A 6,000-nucleotide genomic window follows, 5' to 3' on the forward strand; every position below is an offset into this window, starting at 1 on the left:
GTTTTTCAAAATAATTGATTTTTTAGGCATTTTAGAATATATTAATACCAAAATCATTAGAAAAACATTAAGTTTATATATATATAATTATCAAATTTGACTTATTTCGATTAATCAACCGGTAACTTACTAACATGAGATTTAATCTAAATACAATTTAATTTTAAATTACTTAGAAAATTAACCTAGTTAAACTGAGATAACTTAGTCAAAATCAAGGTTAGTCCCAATAAATTTTTTTATATATGATTAATCAACCTGTAACTTACTAACATGAGATTAAATCTAAATACAATTTAATTTTAAATCACTTAGAAAGTTAATCTAGTTAAACTTAGATAACTTAATCAAAATTAAGGTTAGTCCCAATAAATTTTTTTATATATTTATTTTTTTTCTCAAATAAAGCCTTAGATCGAGTTTTATAATTATGATATTTTTTTATTAAATATTATAGTTGAATTTGAATTTTATTAGTATCATAATTTTCAATAACCATTACATCTTAATGACACTACTATCCTATTGAATTTGATAATCAAGTTTAAATTTCATTTAAGATAATATTAATCTTTTAATAATTGTGACAGTTTTGTGGTATAAGGTTTTTTTTTTTATCAACTTTATATATTAATCTTTTTATTATTCATTTATTCTATATAAGATTAGTAATTAAACACATTATCAAATTCACACTCAATTTAATATCCTACTCTATCTTACTTGATTCTTTTTAAATGAAATCAATTATGTGTAAATTTGTACTTTTATAAAGATACTTTTAATATTTTAAAAGTTTTTTTTTTAAAAAAAATAGAAAGAGATAAACATGTACCTATTTTTAGAAAACAAAATGAAATACATGAAATTAAATACTGAAGTTTCATTTGGATTAATACAATATGTTGACATAGTATTTAAAATCTTCAAACGCGCGCATTATTCAACATTCAATCGTGGTAAAGTTTTGTTATATACATTCATTTCCTTCAAACTAAGGTTTATTTTCTTTCATAGTCATTTGCAACTGAGATCGTAAGACTAATTTTTTTTTTTTGAAACTAGGACAATAATAAAAAAAGAAACAATTAATTAGCAAAATAAGAACATCACATTATAATATCTTCAGAAATAAAAACCTAGATTTTAGGGTATTTATTGTACTATGAGAAAGAAGCAAATCAATAAAAAAAAAGAAATGGAATAAGAAAGAGAAGATCGAAATGTGAAAAAGCTTTATTTCATTATAGAATTTAAAAGCTATATTGTATCTTATTATATATATTTTTTAATCATTAAAGACACTTGTAAGAAAATATTTTTTATATAAAAATACAAAGTATATAATAATACTAAAATATGAATTCAAATCTATATCTATTCAAAAAGTTACTAAAATATTAATATATATACATTTTTAAAAGGTTAATATTGTTTGTTTATTGTATATCTATTTATTTATCACATTGTTATAGTTTGCAGTTCATAGGAAGATGTCGGAGTGGAGTAGATCGTAAGCAAAGCAGAACAGAATGATGACATTTGGATCTTTAGGATTTATTTTTTGTTTTATTGCTAGCAAAGATTAATAGGTTAAGGGTTGTGGGGGCAACGCCCCCATGATACGGTAAATGGGTATTATAAAAAAATTATTAATGCTCTTCGGACGACTAGGATTCCTTGGGCGGTTTAGAGTTTACTATAAATACATATCATGTAACCCTATTTCAATATAGTGAAAATAAAAGTTTTTTACTCTTGTGGATGTAGGCATATTGTCGAACTACATTAAATCTTTTGTTTTTTCTAGTTTTTTCTAGTTTTCTTCTTTTGCAATATTCATCAATAATTGCTGCAAGTTTTTCATAGCAATTAGTATCAGAACCTATCTACAATGTTAGGGATTTCTTCTACAAAATTCAACATGATCAAGTTTAAAAGATCATGCAACTTTGGATTATAGTGAAGGAGGATGAAGGATCTATTGGTGCAACAAGGCATGGTGAAGGCGTTATACGAAAAGCAACTGAAAGGCATGCCCAATACAGAATGGCAGGAACTGGAAGCAAGGGTTGTGGAAACTATGAAATTATGTTTAGATGTTGATGTGATGTATCATATCCTATATAAGATGATACTTCAAGTGTAAAATGCTAATATAAAACCTTGATAAAAATGAATTTTTAACTACTAATCATTTATGGAAAGACTTGTGATGGTTATGTAAATGATAATTAAACTTGAGGTTACTAAGTTATCTTATATAAGAATTGTTATGTTTTGATCCTGCTACACGTTGTCCTAATTAAAAGTAATGAATGAGAAAATATTTGTTATAACATGAACTATATGAAGATATTTAAGTAATAAAAAAAAGAACTCTTTTTTAAATAATCATGAGAGGATTCATCACCCTAGATGAATTAAGAAAAATATTTCATATGTTTTTAAATAGCATTGATTGTAAATAGTTGTGTAAGGTGGAATGAGATTTGAGAAGTGTTTCAAATCTTTTTGAAAGAATCAATGACTATGGTGTTTAGAATAAATATGATTTGACAGAGTAAATGCACTTCATGCTATAATATCTATGTCACACCCGGACATAGCGACGACCAATTAAAAATATAATATATTAGAAAAAAGAATAGATATCTAGCATCTTATTATTTTAGGAGAAAAGGTCTTATTTTAGGAGAAAAGGTCTTATTCAAGGAGTCACCACCTAGTATTATAGTCACTAGAAACCCTAATTGGTCAATAGAGATTCTATGGTGCGGGATTGGTTGCGCAAAAGGGAAGATGCTATCACCCCTTAAGGATCCTACCTAAGGTAGGCTGCATTGCTGGTTTTGTCTAAAATTGCTAAGAATTTGTTCTCCTTTTTCTCTTTTTTTATTCTTCCTTTCATGTTCCTGACTCTAGTGTCAATGAACAATTCCTACGAATATTTTCAACTCTGATGTTGGTAAATATTATACAAATTCAAAAAATACGATACTCCTAAATTTGACATCAGTGAATATTTTCACATAAAATAAATTTGAAGAAGAAATTTTCTATCATTTTTTTTCTTGTTTATCCTTTATTATTATTTGCCCTTTTAAGGTGGAAGTAAAAAAAAAACATTACATGTCATATTTGTGTTTAACAGTAATAGTCCACAAATTGAGCAGATCTATAAAAAATAAAAACACAAAGAAAAAAATAAAATAAAGTATGAGGGGGCCACAAATAAATCAATGAAGGCCTCAAATATTTTTGAAATTTTTTGTTATCGAAAAGGAATTTGTTTGGTTAAATATCAAATTAGAATTGATATAAAAATTATGGCCAAGGTATAAGGGGGTGTTTTGCTATGCACACTCTTAGTAAACATAGTTTGGGTTGGTTGGGCCTAAAACCCAGACCCGACCCACTCTTTTTTTTCTTTTGGGTTGGATTTAACCTAGCCATGCATGAAAGGTTCACGCATGCATGCCATTTAATTATTTTAGCAAGGAAAGAAGAAAATTTACCTAGACATGCGGTTGTTGGAGGCAAAGTCGAGGGAGACTGGGTTAAAAAATAGGGGTTGAGGGGGGCGACGACTAGTATAGGGTTTGCCACCCCCTTCCTTTTTTATATTTCTCTCTTTTAAGGTTTCTGGTAATGACCTCTTCTAGGGGTCTCTTTTATAGGGTTTTTCTCCAATTGTCCACCCTTTGGGGTCTTTTTTTTAGGGTTTCTCTCTAATTATCCTCCCCCTCCCTTCTTTATACATTGAGATCAATATTTATAGTGCAAGAGTCTCATCACATGTGAGAAGTAAAGTCTTAATCAAACTCATTCTCTTTTTTAAAGTTTGAATTAGAATGGAATTCGAAAGCAGATATCTATCATTATCTTGAAAGTAAGGATTACCTTAAAGATAAAGATTATCATAAAGAAGGTAAGGATTATCTTGAGGATAAGGATAGAATGACAAAATCATATTGTAGTCCCTAGTTTTCACTCAAGTTGACAAATTACACTTTTCATTGAAATAAATCTCTGATCTTTTAATTTTAAATTTTAAACCCTGTAAAATTAAATTAAAACCAATGGGCCAAAATTAGGTTACAACAGTTGCCCCCTCTTTACAATGTTTACGGTGCAAATGCATTAGAAAATTTATTTTCTTTTGACTTTGTATAGTAAGTTTATAAAGAAGAATAATTGTGAAAACCCTTCCTTTTTTTCTTTTTCTTTTTTTATTATTTTTTTAATTTTTAGAAGTGGTCTCATTGTAATAGGTGACATACCCAGGTGGAAAAATACAAAGAAAGGGTCTCATTGTAATGAGTGATTTACCCAAGTAAAAAAAAAGAAGGAAAATAAAGGCTCGAAGGTGCACTTAAAAGGATGGTTGAGTGATTAGTACTTAAAAGTGCATTTTTATTATGGTTTTATATCATCATTTTGCACTTGAAGTATCAATAACTCCTTAACTAAAATATGTTTTATAATAATGTATCTAATAATATAAGATACCTATAATTTATGGTAAATATCTATTTTTAATGCAGGCCTATCACATAAATGAAAGGATTGATTGATGACTTGAAGAACTTAAATTGCAAGGATAAAGAGATGGCCAAACATAGAAAAGAGATGTCGGTGCAATCCAAACCGGAACACTGTTCGGTAAATGGGTCATATCTGGAGCTATATATCTCAGATTTAGGTCAAATTTATATGGATGGAAAGGTAAGACATAGGCCTACAACTTTCATATGGAGCCCAAGATCTAAAAAGGCCATTATCAAGTCCAAATTGTAGCAACAACAAAGAAGCCCGAATCTGTCTTCCAGCCCGAGCACTGTTCGGTATTTTGGCCATATCTAGAGTTCTAGAAGTCCAAATGAGCTGAAGTTTTTACACAAGAAAGCTGAGACAATTGCCTACAACTTTCATGTTTGCAACTGGCTCCAGTTTTGACGTTATCAATGACGTTTTGGGCAGACAAGAGAAGATAAGGATTGTCACCAAGTCAAAAGTTGGTCACCCACTTATCAATTAGTCATCAAATCAATAGTTCCCATTTTTGGCCTATAAAAGGAGGCATTTGCCATGCATTTAGGCATCTTGGTGTTCAGATCAAGATCATGCTCTTCCTTTCTCTCTTTGTATTTTTTATGCTTTGTTTTCATTAATATTAAGTTTATGCCTTTCATTTCCTTTCCTTTACTTAGTTAACTTTTATGTTCTTATTTTGTTTATCTATTTTGCTTTCTTTCATTATGTCTAGCTAAGTTAATTATGTCAAGGTGAAAAGGTTACACTAATGGTGTAAGAATAAGTATAATGTAAACTTAATATGGACTTTAATGTTTGATACTAACATGTTTTATATTTGCTATCTTGTTCACTCTTTAATACTTTGCTTGTTAAATGACTAATCTTGATTTATGTTGTATAACACTTGGTACAACAAATGCTTGGCACTTTCATAGCCCATAATGTATGGTATAACCGACACCTGAGCTATGAAAGGAACTTGATTTGTTGTTAACATAAGTTATAATCATGAATGCTTGACGAGATTTACAAGTATTAGCATTAATTGAATAAGATGACTAATGTAATCATGTTAACAATATATAATCTGATTGGAACCTCCTTTGTGTGTGGTTTCCAATTCAATAATAAGAGTTTATACTATACTTGTTTGATATACCATTAGTGGAACCTCTAACCTTGACATTTGTTATTATCATTGTTTAATCGTTACATTAATATTCCATCTCAAAGTTCTCATCATCTTCTTCTTCTTCTCTTTCTTTATTATTATTATTATTACTACTACTACTACTACTACTACTACTACTACTACTACTACTACTACTACTACTACTACTACTACTACTACTACTACTACTACTACTACTACTACTACTACTACTACTACTACTACTACTACTACTACTACTACTACTACTACTACTACTACTACTACTACTACTACTACTACTACTACTA

This window comes from Populus euphratica, unplaced genomic scaffold (genome assembly GCF_000495115.2).
Source record: "Populus euphratica unplaced genomic scaffold, PopEup_1.0 scaffold208.1, whole genome shotgun sequence".
Lineage (NCBI taxonomy): Eukaryota > Viridiplantae > Streptophyta > Magnoliopsida > Malpighiales > Salicaceae > Populus > Populus euphratica.